Genomic DNA, 15,678 nt, shown 5'->3' on the forward strand with positions numbered 1-15,678 from the left:
GCTCTGGGGATGGGGTGCGCATCAGTCTTCGTGACTGAATTGAGTCCTCTGTAGTCCACACAGAACCGGAGTTCGGGTGTGGCTCCCGGCGCAGCAGCCTTCGGAACCAAGACCACAGGGCTGGACCAAGGACTGCTGGAAGACTCAACCACCCCGAGGGCAAGCATCTTGGAGACCTCCTCCTTGATGCAGGCCCGGACCCTGTCAGTTACCCGGTAAGCCTTGTGCTTCACCGGTAAGCTGTCTCCAGTGTCCACATCATGGACGCACCAATCTGTGACACTCGGAACCAGGGAGAACAGGTCTGGAAACTGTCCCAGCAACTGGCGGCAGTCCTCCTGTTGTTCGGCGGTCAGGGAGGGTGAGAGGTTAACTCCATCCACAGACCCATCCTTCTCACAGGCCACCAAGAGGTCAGGAAGAGGCTCCGACTCCTCCTCCATTCCGTCATCGGTTGCCAACAACATGCCCACTTCGGACCTTCGCAAGTGGGGCTTGAGGCGGTTGACATGTAGGACCCGCAAAGGGTTTGGAGTTCTGGACTTTTTGGTTCCGTCCAGAGGTGTCAGGGTACAACACCCAAAGACCCCGGAGTCCCACCTGCCTTGGTGCACAAATGAACAGAAACACGGGCTTCTCGATGGTGGCGTCAAAGACCAAAGGTTTATTACTGCAGGGACACAGAAGTCACAGAATCTACACACGGGCAGAATCTAGGAGACTGTTCAATTTGTACATTGAGGGTTGCTCCTTATATACCAAAAATTGTGCTCTAGGCAAATATTTCACATGTCGGTACATTCCCAAACCTTTTGTGTCTCTAAACAATAAATATTTGGCGTTACACAGGAACTGTCGATAATATCTGATACCAAACATCACGAAGAGGGGTTCCCACCAGTCCATCACAATCCCTTGTCAATATTGCATTCAAGACCCGGACCGCCTCATCGTAAAGTTCGTTACCTCCCCCTAATAAAGGCCCAGAAGGAAAAGGAGCAGAGCCAGGTGCAGAAGATAGAAAACGGGATAAGAGATGTTTGTGGGTTGTAAATGGGCAAGGCTACCGGCTTCGGCCGCCTAATCATGATCAGGTACAATGGACAGGAAAACCAGTTCAGGTGGGCTGGCCTCGGGCAGAGGAGGCAGCCTTTGTCGAGTCATGCAGCTTCAGCGTGATCTGGTTTAAGGTGCACGTGTCATGTAAGAGGTGAATCTCCGGCTAAGGCTACGTGTCTTTAATCAAAGTGAAGTGAATGAAATGATCAGAGGCTATTGCATATGTGAGGGCAAGGAACCACAAAAATGGCGGCCACGATCTAAGATGGATGCCGTGTGTATATCAGAAATGTGTCAGTGGAAGGAGTGCTCTTGCTCGCAGCGTAGCGAAAACACTAGGATATACTAAATGGATCATTTGCGGTTCGCTGATACTAATTTTATGTATTTCCGACAAACTTGAAAACACGGGTTCAAGTCGTCACGGAACCGTCACGGAACCTCAGACCCTCCTTTTGCCCTTACATAGGCAATTACTCAATCTATGTCTGAATCTAGTTCTATGCTCATCAGGTCAGTGACATGTTGTTGTATCATCATCCTTTCTCGTGTCTTTTCTCCAAATGCAGGTGGTTTCCTAAAACAGGTTGTAGCACAAAGACTACACAGAGCAGGACCACACTGGATAATCAGACAACATGAGAATAGTAATATTAAGATGACACCAATGACCATTAGAACCTTCCATCCCCACGCTGAGATCAGAGTCCAAACCCACTCCATAAAGGACCAGTTTCCCTCATCTACATGTATGGAGTCCGAAATCTTGTGCAACTTAGAGATCGCCTCGTAAACTGTTGGAGCATTATTAGGAATAAAGACACAGCAGCTCGATTGGATCATTCTGCATACCCCACCTCGATCTGCAAGTATAACATCTAGAACCATACGGTTCTGCAATGTCATGAGCCTATCCGCCTGAAGCTCAGCTGTCAGATTGCTAAGGGCACCAGCAGTTTCGGTAATAGTAGATTCAACTACCCGTGTTAGCTGACGTATGTTTCTACTATTGGCCATAGGCCCCCAGAACGGAAGGAAGCCTTTGAAGAAGTCTCCAGCTTCCTGACCAGCGGTATCTTCCTTACTGAAAACACCTCTAGCTACTCTTATTCTGTGGTAATCCGGTGAAGCAGTGTATGTCGGAGGCAACAATCGAGCAATATAACATGAACCTGAAAAGTCAGCAGGCAACCATGTATAAGCTCTGTCTCGACAGATGAAGTAGGTACCCCTGGCAGTAAGGAAGGCAGGGGAAGAGTTAGCCGGAAACACATAAGTCTCTACGCACTCACTCCTCCCTAGCTGAGCTCTCGGATTTCTCCCATTACCTTGCAAACAGACCTGACCTCGGTGAGGTACGACCCAGATTGGAGTTGAGCTTTTACGCTTGCTTTCTCCTAAACTAAGGCGATACTCTGAAGTATTCCAACTTAAATATACTCGCAATTCGTCTCTAGGGTAAGATGGAGTATTATTGACGTCTTTGATCATGTCAATAATTCCCTGGACTAAAGCTTTGTTGGCAGAGTTATATTTAGTGGAGCGTGGTGGGCGTGGAGGATAGGTCTCAAGAGCATAAGCAAAGATGGTTTGAAGGGCCTGAAATGATCCATTGTAGCTGAAAGGCAAAACCAGATAGGGAATACCTTTATCCATAGTGTGGGGTATCAAGCCACACACCCAACAGTCTGTCGTGTTAACTACCAGTTGGTGTTGGTGCAAGAGCTGTACAAAAGTATTATTAATGAATTCTGAGCGTCGAGCTTGCTCATGTTCCGGAAACGAGTGAAAAGAGTGTATAGAAGAAACAGTAGAAATAGCAGGATCAAGGGGAGGTACTGTAGATACTGGCACAAAAATCAAATTTATGCTAAAGACAATTCCACCCACCAGTGTTGCTAAAACAATCAAAAATGTAATGGCACATTGCATCAAGAAACATTTGCTATGAAGAATTCTATTTAGTCTGTTTCTGCGAACGTAAATCACATTTTCTCGTTGCAGCGCAGGAAGTTCCATCTTCTACAATCCGCTCGCGACCACTGATGATGTGTACGTAGATGAAAATGCCTCTGTCAGCCCTGGGAGTTCCCAGTACTAACAGAAAGATCGACCTTGTGTCAGACCCCTGCAAATTCAAACTAGGCACACAGCCACGACCCTACGGCTACCCAGACGGCAAGGCAATTTATTAAAAACAATAAACAATAGCAAACTTCCTGGCTGAAAAGCAAAAAAGTCCAATGTATATAAATATCAAAATCACAATATGCAGTTGCCTGCTTTATTAGTTCGTTTTATGGCTTCTAAGGTTGTATCTTTTCCTTGCTGGTACTGTTTGATCGGAAAATAGTGTATCACTAGCAGCTGTTGCAGAGTTTACGTTCGCAGATGGCAAAGTTTCTTCTGATGCTGGAGACAAATGTTCAATGTTCAAAGTAGTCTTTTCAAGAGGAGAGTCACGTTTCAAAGTGTCAGAAATCAAATCAGCATCGCTGAAAGGGACAAATTTTGGAGTTATTTCAGATTCGGAGGCACCAATTCCCTTCTTCACCCAGTCGTCGTAGGGCAGCGGCAGTGGAACACGCTTTACGTGAGAAGCGTGGATCCAGTTCTTCCGGCCAGCAACACGTACAGCTGTCCTCGTTGCCAGTAGGATTTGGAAGGGGCCGATGTAGCGAGGCTGAAGATTCTTTGTCCTCGCGAAGTTCCGGACCACAATGAAGTCACCCGGTTTCAGTTGATGCCCTGGACTCTCCGGAGGCTTTGGTAGTGCATCAAAAACCTGTTGATGAATAAGACTTAATTTAGCAGTCAAGTCGTAAAGATAGTCTATCAACATAGGATATTCAATGGAGCAGAATTGTTTAGGCCTTGGCACACCCCAGACATTTGCCGGGCGGCCAAATACAATCTCATATGGAGAAAGCCCTATTCTAGAATGCACTGTTGCTCTCGTTGATAACAAGGCCAAAGGAAGTGCGTCTGGCCAAGCCAAACCTGTGGATGCTTGAATTTTGGCTATTTTAAGCTTGAGGGTGCCATTGTAACCCTCGACTAAACCAGCAGACTGGGGATGGTTCGCACTATGAAATTTTTGTTTCAATCCTAGACCAGCACACACACTCTGCATAACTTTCCCTATAAACTCACTTCCGTTATCTGACCATACAATCCGTGGCATTCCATACCTAGGGAAAAATTCTTTGAGAAGAATTTTGGCAGTTGATAAAGCAGTGTTGTCCTTTAGTGGGTATGCTTCTATCCACCTGGAAAAAGCACAAACTACCACCAGGACGTATTTTAAATTGTTGCAGCGTTCCATGTGAATGAAGTCTAACTGTATTACTTCAAAGGGACAGGAAGGAGGAGCAAAATGACCAGCTGGAGTTGGAGTTCCCTTGCCAGGATTATGCATCAAGCACACCATACAATTTTTCACCACTCTCTCTGCACACTTACTGATTCCCTCATTCTTCCAAACCGGAGCTAACATCTTACATATCCCTTTAGAACTTATGTGCGCCACTCCATGCGCCATCGTCACTACTGCAAGCACATACGCATCAGGCAACATCCAACGCTGCTGTTCTGTCAAATCGATCCAACATCCATTCGAGTCCAATTTGCCCGTACTTTCTCTCCATACGCGTTTCTCTTCCTCAGTCGCTTCTTTCTGAATCTCTTTCACACTTTCCATTGTGTCCTCACACATTCCAGACTCAGCAATCCATCTTGCAGACGTAGCAACATACATTCTACTCATCATGTCTCTAGCTGTCTGTTTAGCGGTTTCATCAGCAAAGGCATTTCCCCGACCAACATCATCCGTGATTGCTTTATGAGCACTGCACTTCACAATCGCAACTTCAGTCGGTAAGGTTAGAGATTCCAACAAGTCGTTAACTAGCTGACCATGTTGAATCTTAGTCCCATGGGACGTAATGAAACCCCTTTCTCTCCACAACCGGCCAAAACTATGGGCCACGCCAAATGCGTACTGACTATCTGTAAACACATTCACTCTCTTTCCCTCAGCTAAAACACACGCTCTCGTAAGAGCTATTAACTCTGCAGCTTGGGCAGAATTCTGACTCACTCTTGCAGTCTCCACAATCGTCTTCAAAGTCGTTACCGCGTAGGCAGCAGTCACATCACCATTCTCCAATTTAAAACATGACCCGTCCACATACAGCGTACCATCTGGGTCGGATAGAGGAGTATCTCTCAAGTCGATACGACCTTTTGTCTCTTCCTCCGTTTTGAAATAACAGTCATGTGGCTCAGAATCACTCGACTCTTGATCAGTCGGCAACAATGTTGCTGGATTCAATACATTGCATCTTTTGATCTGAATATGATTTGCTAATAACGTCAGCTCGTAACCAGATAATCTCGCACTAGTAAGGTGTTGTGTCTTCGTTCGGTTCATGAGTGTGTCCACTGCATGAGGAACCATGACCACTAGCATATTGTTCATCACCAAACCAGCAGATTGTCGAATGGAAGCTGCAGCTGCCGCTGTAGCCCTCAAACAACTAGGCAATGCTCTAGCTACCGGATCTAATGTTGATGAGAAATACGCACAAGGGCGTTGTTTATCACCAAACTTCTGTGTCAAGACACTCAACGCGCAACCTTCTCTTTCGTGAACGTAGAGCGTGAATGGCTTGCTGTAATCAGGTGTGCCCAATACAGGAGCTGAACACAAAGCTTTTCGTAACTCAATAAAACTCTCTTGACATTCATCAGACCATGGCACCGGACTCGGAACATTTTTCCCAGTCAAAGCTACCAATGGCTTTGCTAAAAGTGAAAAATTTGGGATCCATTGCCTACAGTAAGAGGTAATACCTAGAAAGGCACGTACTTCCCTCTGTGTGCGTGGAACACTCATCTGCGTAATTGCTTTTATTCTTTCTGGGGTCAACTTCCTTCCCTCCTTTGACAAGAGATGACCTAAGTAGGTTACTTCTTGGCAGCAATATTGCATTTTGGAAGGTGACACCTTATGATTCAAATTAGACAAATGATGCAATAGTGAAATTGTAGCTGCCTTGCAAGTTTCCTTGTCATCGGCAGCCACCAAAAGATCATCTACGTACTGTACTAGGGCAGAACCTGGAGGAAGGACAAAAGAATCTAACTGGCTTTTTAAAGCTTGACTGTAAATAGATGGACTTTCACAGTAGCCTTGTGGAGCGCGTTTAAATCTGAAACTGCGACCTCCTAAACAGAAGCCAAAAATATCTCTGCTTTCCTCGGCTATCGGAATGCTGAAAAAGGCATTCTTCAAGTCGATGACTGAGAACCAATTGGCTGTAGCGGGAATCAATGTTAGCAAGGCAGTAATGTCTGGCACTACAGGAAACTGCGGAATTACAATCTTATTAACTTCTCTAAGGTCTATGACAAACCTATAGACTGGAGGCTTTGTAGGATCTGTTCGTTTCAAAATCGGCAATACAGGACTATTACAAACATTTCCTCGCGTTTCTTCAACCACACCTTTTTTAATCAAATCTTGCACAATCAATAAGAGTGCACGTTCACCTTCACTCGATATTTTATATTGAGGAATTCTTGGAAATTTTACATTCGCTTTCAAAGTTACTACATATGGTGGAATTTCTAGTAGACCTACATCATTGGGACCAGTCGCCCAAAGAGAATCAGGGAGTGAACGTAGCTCCGGCGGGAGTGCGTCCATTGACAAGTACATCGGAGAGGTGAGTCTTTTACCCAAAGTAAGCTGTACTCCTTCCGGAGAACAGTACAATGTCGCATATAGTCGTTTTAACAAATCTAAACCAAGCAGATTTTCATTACAACCTGTCGTCAAAATTAAGGGTGCTTTCAATTGACACGGTCCAACAGAAATAGACAAAGGACCAGATATCGGGTTGTACACAGGGGCGCCTGAAAAACCTACGGAAACATTTGTTGAGCCAGACAAAGGTGCGCCAGGGAGTTTCGCATGCATGATAGAACTTTTCGCGGCACCAGTATCCAACAGAAACGGTTCGACTACACCTGATGTTGCTACTGCGACATAAGGCCCACTCTGATCCACTGGAACTGATACTACTCCCTCTCTCTGTCCATGGCTGTCCTAGTACCCATTTTGTTGAAATCCCTCTTCAACTTCACAATAATCCTCAACAAGATATTGCTGAGATCTATTCTGTTGAGCTGACTGTACATTTTGTTGATCAAAGTGATTAGAAGGACGATCATTCGTTTGTGGAGGCATAGCACCTCGTCCCCGACCTCTAGAATTCTGTGCAAAACCACCACGACCTCTCTGAGCTGCTGCCGCATTATTTTGCGCTAAGATCTGACAATCATTTTTATAGTGACCCTCTTTCTTACAGTACGCGCACTGATTCCACTGATATTGAGGCCTTGATGTATTATAATCTGTCCTTTGATATGAGTTTTGCTGCGTATTAGTCTGATTCGTACGAGGCGGATACGCCTGCTGTAAAAGAACTTTAGTCTTTAAATCTTTCGTTTTCTTCTCTGATTTCTCCTTTTCCTCTTTATCCCTATTTTCATAGTACTGTGCAGTCGCAAGTATTTGCGCTGTCGTAGATACAGCCCACGCACTTTCTGAGTCTTTCAATTTATTGCATAATTCAGGTAACAAATTATGCACAAATTTATCGACAAACAATCTCTGTCCTCCTTCAGTGCTCATATCCTGACCACTATGGTCTACAAAAGTTTCTTCGAACCTCGTGAAGAAGTCGGAGACACTTTCGTCTTTCTTCTGCTTGCATGCGGATAATTTATCCCAATTAACACGCAATGCTGGCATCAGAGTCTTCATTAAATCTATTATTCTACCTGGCAGATTAGCAATCAAAGGTTCGGGTTTCGCACCACCTATTTGTTGAGCATCTGCTGCAGTGATAGCTGCCCAATCACCACCTAAAGCAGCCTGATGATCCTCTCTACGAATTTTAGCCCACACTGGTTGTGGAACTACATTACCAAACAACATATCAATGTCGGCTAAGTTCATTATACAAGCCTCAACTGTCTGTGTCAATTCCTTGTAATATCCGGCTGGATTCTTACGTGGATCTGGCAAGGCCTGTTTCACTGCTAACACTTCTGCTCGCTTCCATGGAATATGTATCCATACTCTTTGGAACTGTGCTGGAGCAGCTGCAATACCCGCATTATCATCACGTTGTACTGCCTCGCGCCAAATTGGAGGAACTTCCCTCATAGGATATTGGCGACTTGGCTTCATTCTACCTTTCTCTAAATCTCTCGGGGAACGAAGAGATGGATCAATCCTAAAACTCAAAATGAGTTCCATCGCTTCCTTTATATTATCGCCCACTATCATTCCAGCAGCAAACTCTTTTTGAATTTTAATTAAATCTTCCAAATCTGATTCGACATCGTCTTCTTCTATTTCCTCACGCAACAACGAGCACATCTCGTCGAAGACGTATCGCTGCGTTGGCTCTCCCCATTGCATAAATGTCTCTAACACATCTTTCGTACTATATCTTCTAACTTTTGTAATCCATCTGAGAGCTGTGGAGTCTAAAACTCCCCGTTCCTCAGTACTTGGAAGCTGACTCCGTCTCTGAACAGAGTCAGGAGTAGGAGTCTTAATCAAGGTTTTATATATAGGCGACAGCATATTAGTAACAGAATCAGTAATTCTTCGACGAACAGAAAGTGGAGTTAGTACACTCGCAGACATAGAGAACGCAGTAGAGGTAGGAATAGATGACGAAACAGTAGGAGTATCGAGGAAAATAGTTTGAGGACCAATAGGTACAGTGGTAGGTATAGGAGCGGGCAGTGCGGGAAGAGGAGGAGCTGTAGGAACATTTACATTCACCACGGGAAGTATAGGAACTTGATTCTGAGGAACAGGAACACCAGGTTGTCCAGCAACCGGCAATTGAACATTCGGGATCAGTGGAGCCGTAGCACCTTGTGCATACGGTGGAGGCGACCGTAACAGATAAGATAGCAGAGGATCGTTTTCGGAATCCTCCAGTATCTTAGCCATTTTCGATGGCAAGGCAGGATAGCACTTGTCAATCGCTAAGTTATGCTCTCTAATGGCTACATCTATGGCCTTCTCACACTCGTTAGCCTGCAACTGTTTAGTCGCTTGCTCTAGAGTTAACTCTTCTAGTTCTTTTTGCTCTTTTTTCAACCTTTTCATTTCTCTCTGTTTGGATTCTTTCCGCCAATAACGAAAAGAGTCAAACATTGCCGGCCGGGCTTTCTTCCTAAACAATTTCGCTTCTAAATTGTCGAGAATCTCTTGTTCAAAACTACCATGCAGTGGCCAGCTAAGGACACCATCCTTCTTACAATAACGGACCCATATCTCATTATAAGTTATAGGACCCACACCATACTTACAATATAGGTCATATAGGGGAGTCCCAATCGGAGGAACCAGACAGGAATCCTCTAATTGTGAGTCACTGTTGCAACTAAAACAAGACAACATTTTCCGACTTACCATTCTCAGTCCGGAACACAAAACAAACAAACACGGAACAAATTGTGCACTTGAACCAAGAACTTAGGCCTACCAAAAACGAACTGATGTATCGATACCCAAAACTGAACCAAATAGATTATCGTAACCAGAACAACTAGTGATAATCTTACGAAACCAAACCAAACCAAGAACCGATCAAGGATTTTTAACAATCCTCACAAAAGTAACCAGCTAGCTATCACTAAATACTTAACTGAGTCACTGAAGACGTCACCAAGGAGAAACTCGTCACGTTTCGCTGTACTAAGGACTGCACCACTTCGGGTCCAAGACAGGGCGACGGTCAAGGCAACGGCCCACTGCAGCCGTCCTGAACGGGAACCCTCGTGGAAGAGAACTTCAGGGCCACTTTTGCGATATGCCGGGATCGATGAAGTGGGGCGCCTCCCTCAGGAATCTTCACACGAAGCTTCTCGAACTCTTCAGGCTTTTGGACCGGTACCGAATGACGTCGCCCCACGTTGGGCGCCAATTGGAGTTCTGGACTTTTTGGTTCCGTCCAGAGGTGTCAGGGTACAACACCCAAAGACCCCGGAGTCCCACCTGCCTTGGTGCACAAATGAACAGAAACACGGGCTTCTCGATGGTGGCGTCAAAGACCAAAGGTTTATTACTGCAGGGACACAGAAGTCACAGAATCTACACACGGGCAGAATCTAGGAGACTGTTCAATTTGTACATTGAGGGTTGCTCCTTATATACCAAAAATTGTGCTCTAGGCAAATATTTCACATGTCGGTACATTCCCAAACCTTTTGTGTCTCTAAACAATAAATATTTGGCGTTACACAGGAACTGTCGATAATATCTGATACCAAACATCACGAAGAGGGGTTCCCACCAGTCCATCACAATCCCTTGTCAATATTGCATTCAAGACCCGGACCGCCTCATCGTAAAGTTCGTTACCTCCCCCTAATAAAGGCCCAGAAGGAAAAGGAGCAGAGCCAGGTGCAGAAGATAGAAAACGGGATAAGAGATGTTTGTGGGTTGTAAATGGGCAAGGCTACCGGCTTCGGCCGCCTAATCATGATCAGGTACAATGGACAGGAAAACCAGTTCAGGTGGGCTGGCCTCGGGCAGAGGAGGCAGCCTTTGTCGAGTCATGCAGCTTCAGCGTGATCTGGTTTAAGGTGCACGTGTCATGTAAGAGGTGAATCTCCGGCTAAGGCTACGTGTCTTTAATCAAAGTGAAGTGAATGAAATGATCAGAGGCTATTGCATATGTGAGGGCAAGGAACCACAAAAATGGCGGCCACGATCTAAGATGGATGCCGTGTGTATATCAGAAATGTGTCAGTGGAAGGAGTGCTCTTGCTCGCAGCGTAGCGAAAACACTAGGATATACTAAATGGATCATTTGCGGTTCGCTGATACTAATTTTATGTATTTCCGACAAACTTGAAAACACGGGTTCAAGTCGTCACGGAACCGTCACGGAACCTCAGGTTCCTGGGCGTCTTCATGTCCACCAAGTATGTCACGGGGCTCTTGCGCTCCACAACCTCAAATGGTCCTGTCCACTTATCTTGAAGGGCACAGGGCTCCACTGGGGCCAAGACATACACCTCCTGTCCAGGCTGAAGCTCGACCAGAGTGGCATTCTGATCGTACCACCGCTTCATTTCTTCCTGGCTCGCTTCCAGATTTGCCTCGGCAAGTTGTCTGAAGCGCCTGGTCTGGTTTCTGAAGGCCAGCATGTAGCTATATACATTCTGGGGAGGTTTCCTGGGAGATTGCTCCCAGCCTTCCTTTACCAAACTCAGTGGTCCTCTCACAGGGCAATTCGGGAGTGTCTAGACGGAGGTGGCAGAGCGGTCCTAATTTTATTGGACCTCTCTGCCGCTTTCGATACTGTCCCCTATGACCTCCTTCTCGGTCGGCTGTCTGCCATAGGTATTGGGGGAGTGGTGCTGGAATGGCTGTCCTCTTTCTTATCTGATAGGACCCAGCAGGTCTGGATGCCCCCGCATGCCTCCGAGCAAAAGCCTTTGCTCACAGGGGTCCCGCAGGGGTCCACACTTAGCCCCTTACTGTTCAATGTGTACATTACACCTTTGGTATACCTAGCTGAACAGTTTGGGGCTAAAATCCTAGGGTATGCTGATGACACCCAATTGTTGTTTACCTGGCCAGATGACAATCTGGACACGTCTACAGTCCATCTGTGTCTGTCCTCGGTATTTCGCTGGCTAACACAGGCCCAGCTGAAGTGCAATGAGGACAAGTCCGAAGTGCTTTTTTATGGCTCCTTCCCCCCCTCATTTAAGAGCACACTCTGGCCTTCTAACATTCCCTGCCCAAAAGAGATGGGGAGACCAGCGAAAAATCTGGGCATTTGGTTCACGGAGGATCTCAGATTTGAGCATCACATTAAAAAACTTACAGGCACCTGTTTTGCCACTCTGAAAATGCTCCGCAAGTTTTTCCCCTTGCTCCCTAGGGAGGCCAGAGAGTCGGTTGCCAGAGCACTCATACTGGCTCGCCTCGATTACGCGAATGCACTGTTCAGTGGCATTCCGGCATACCTGGTCAAACGCCTCCAAATTATCCAGAATGCGGCTGTACGCCTGTTATTTAACATCCCCAGGTGGAAGAGCGTTCGCACTGAGCTGCGCTCGCTTCACTGGCTTCCCGTAGCGCAACGCATTCTGTTCAAATCTTTGGTGTTGGCGTTTCGTGCAACTCATGGCCAGGGCCCCTCGTACTTGAGAAAGAGATTCACAAGGTACATCCCGGCACGCACCCTGAGATCCGCCTCTCTGTTTAAACTGTCCCTTCCCCGTTTTAAACGTGCCAGACTGGGCGGCCAGTCGCTGTCTGTTGTGGTGGCTCGGGCCTGGAATGCCCTCCCTCTCCATCTACGCTCCACGCCGACAGTGGCTGCTTTCAAAAAACACCTGAAAACTCACCTATTCAAGAGTGCAGTCTAGGAGGATCCCCCGATGTCTTGTTCTCTGCCTTCTGTCTTTTTCCTCGCGCCAGGATACTCACCAGTAACAGAGCGCGTTACAAAACGGTTTATACTTATACTTATACTTATACTCTCACGGGGTGACCGTACAGCAGTTCAAAGGGGCTGAACCCTAGGGACTTCTGTGGTACCTCGCGATATGCAAACAGCAGGCATGGCAAGAGGACGTCCCACTTACGCCTCATCGGACCTTCCAGGCCCATTATCATGCCTTTGAGGGTTCGGTTGAATCTTTCAACCAACCCGTTACCTTGGGGATGGTAGGGTGTGGTGAACTTGTATGTTACGCCACACTCCTGCCAAAGGGACTTCATATATTTCGATATGAAATTGGTCCCCCTGTCGCTCACCACCTCTAGAGGGAATCCTACTCGTGAGAAAATTCCCATCAGTGCACGCCCCACCACGGGAGCCGTCACTGTCCTCAGAGGGATGGCTTCAGGGTACCGGGTGGCATGGTCCACCAAGACCAGGATGAACCTGTGGCCCATGGCTGTCTTGGGGTCCAGAGGCCCAACGATGTCAATACCCACTCGCTGGAATGGCGTACCGACCACAGGGAAGGGTTGGAGGGGAGCCTTGTTCTTCCCTCCCGTCTTCCCACTTGCCTGGCAAGTCGGACAGGTTCTGCAATAAGCGTCTGAGCTTTTATGCATTTGGGGCCAGTAGAAGTGGGTGACAAGCCTGTCATAGGTCTTGTCCATCCCTAAATGTCCTGCTAAAGGCCCATCGTGAGCCAGACCCAGTAGGAAGGCTCTGAACTTCTGGGGTACCACCAGCACACGGGCTGACCCAGGTTCAGCAGCCTTAGGCTCCGAATACAGGAGGTCGTTCTCCCAGTACACGTAATGTGTTTTGGCCTGAACACCATTGGCCTGGTCTGCAGCCTGCTGCCGCATACCCACGAGAGAAGGGCATTCTTTCTGCTCCCTGCAGAATTCCTCCCTGGAGGGTCCTCCTTCTTGCTGCCAATGGGTCAGCTCAGGCAGGTCCCCCAGTTCGGCGATCTGTTCCCCTGTAGGCTCCAGGGCATCCCCCTCAAGGTCTGCCTCCTCCTGGACCGTCGGAACTTCAGGGGCCGGTTTCCCGCGCCCCCTGCGCCTTCTCCCTAAAGCCGGTTCCTGGGCCTCTCCATCAGGCCCCAGGACCTCTCGATCACCCTTACTGGCTGCCATCGACCGGGTGGTCACGCACGCCCAGTCAGGCAGACCCACCATCCGCAGGTGAGTCGTCTTCTCCACCTTTTCCCAAGGGGAGTGCTCCAAGTCGTTCCCTAGCAAACAGTCAACAGGCATGGTTTTTCTCACACAGACCTGCAGAGTACCAGAGACCCCCCCCCACTCGAAAGGAACTTGAGCCATCGGACACTGACTCTCAGAATTATCAGCGTTGATAACCCTACAGTAGGCATGGGGTACAACCTGCTCTTGAGACACCAGGTGCTGCCTCACTGCAGTCACACTGGCTCCTGTGTCTCTAAGAGCCTCAGCTTCTTTACCATTGATGATCACCACCTGCCCATATTTTTTAGTGTTAGAGGGCAGGTAGTTCATTGGGATCATCTCACTGTCTCCTAGCGAGACCAGGGTCATGTGAACGGGATCTCCACCCCCCGGGACCATCATTTCTTCTCCCAGGTGAACGCTAGTCACTTGTCGGGGCGGAGCACCAGTGGGTGCGGGTTTTCCAAATAGGCGACACTTGGGGTCACTGGATATGTGCCCAGGCTCGCCACATTTGAAACAATTGAAGGGCCCCTTTGGAACAGGTTTACCTGTCGGGGCTCCATTCTGCTTCGGGGGTGGGGGAGGCTGAGAACCCTGCTGCGGATTCCCTTGGGAACTACTTTGGGGGCCTTTTTGGAACCCTTTCTGTTTTCCCCCTTTGTCCCCCCCACTCTTCTGCTGGGGACCCTGCCCACTCTTGGCGGAATCTCCCACGGGACCCTTGTGGACCCTGGTGCTGAGCCAGCGGTCCGCCTCCTCAGCAAGCTTCCTCGGGTTGGACAGCTTGCTATCGATCAGGTGTTGGCGTAACTCAGGAAAACAGTGATCAGACAAGTGCTCCCATGCAATTAAATCAAAGAGACCTTGAAAATCATTCACTTTGTTACCTTTCACCCAACCATCCAGTGCTCTGCAAAAGTAAGTCACATACTCCACATACGTATTCCCAGGCCGCTTAGTACATCCCCTAAACTTCTGTCTATACATTTCAGGGGTAAGCCCGTACCTGTTTAATAAAGCTTCTTTCATGTGGGCATAGGATCTCTGATTCTCAACGGGCAAATCTAGCAAGGTATCTCTCCCTTCGCTAAGGAACCTTCCCCACAACCCCGCTCCCCAATCCTTGTCAGGGACCCGGTGGGAGGACATGGCTACCTCGTATGCCCTAAACCACTGTCCTATGTCATCCCCCTTAAAGAACTCCTTAACTACGTCCTTCGGGAAGTGCACTCTTGACTCTACCTGCACTGGCGATGTGCTGCCACCAGAGGGAGGCCGATCCAAGTCTCTCTCCTTGAGACTTATCTCCCTCATCTTGATTTCATAATCCATCTGGTGCTTTCGCTCTTCCAGCGCCATTCTTTTGGTTTCCAGCTCCAGCTGGATTTTCAATTCTGCCAACTTTCTTTCGTGATTCCGGGTTTCCTTCCTGTCCGCCAGCTCCTCTGGCGACAGGCCTTTACCAAAGCTGTGCTCGCTGTCCTGCCTCTCGAGATCGATCAGATCCCCACGTGCATTCTGCTCCTCCGTCGTATTCTGCTCGGCGAGGACGTCTTGCTCTTCCGGGGTCTTTCTGGACTCCACCCAGGCTTTCAGGGCCTTGTAGAGCTCCGGCTTGTTTTTGCACCCAACGTGCGGAACCTTTAGTTTCCTACAGAAAAACTTCAGCTCCATCTTTGAGTATTTGTCCAGTTTTGCGGCGTCCCATTCTATCTCCAACACCTCGGAGGTCGTGGACTCCGCTCCATCCAGGCTCTTTGTGCCAGGCATGGTTTCTGCGCTCGGAATCTTCTTTCAAAAAGCAAAGTCTGTGGTTTAGTAGCTGTACCGTAATCCTTGTGTAGTGGTCAGAAGCTCAGGTATAACTATCG

The sequence above is a fragment of the Lissotriton vulgaris genome, chromosome 7, assembly GCF_964263255.1.
Source record: "Lissotriton vulgaris chromosome 7, aLisVul1.2, whole genome shotgun sequence".
NCBI classification, from domain to species: Eukaryota; Metazoa; Chordata; class Amphibia; order Caudata; family Salamandridae; genus Lissotriton; species Lissotriton vulgaris.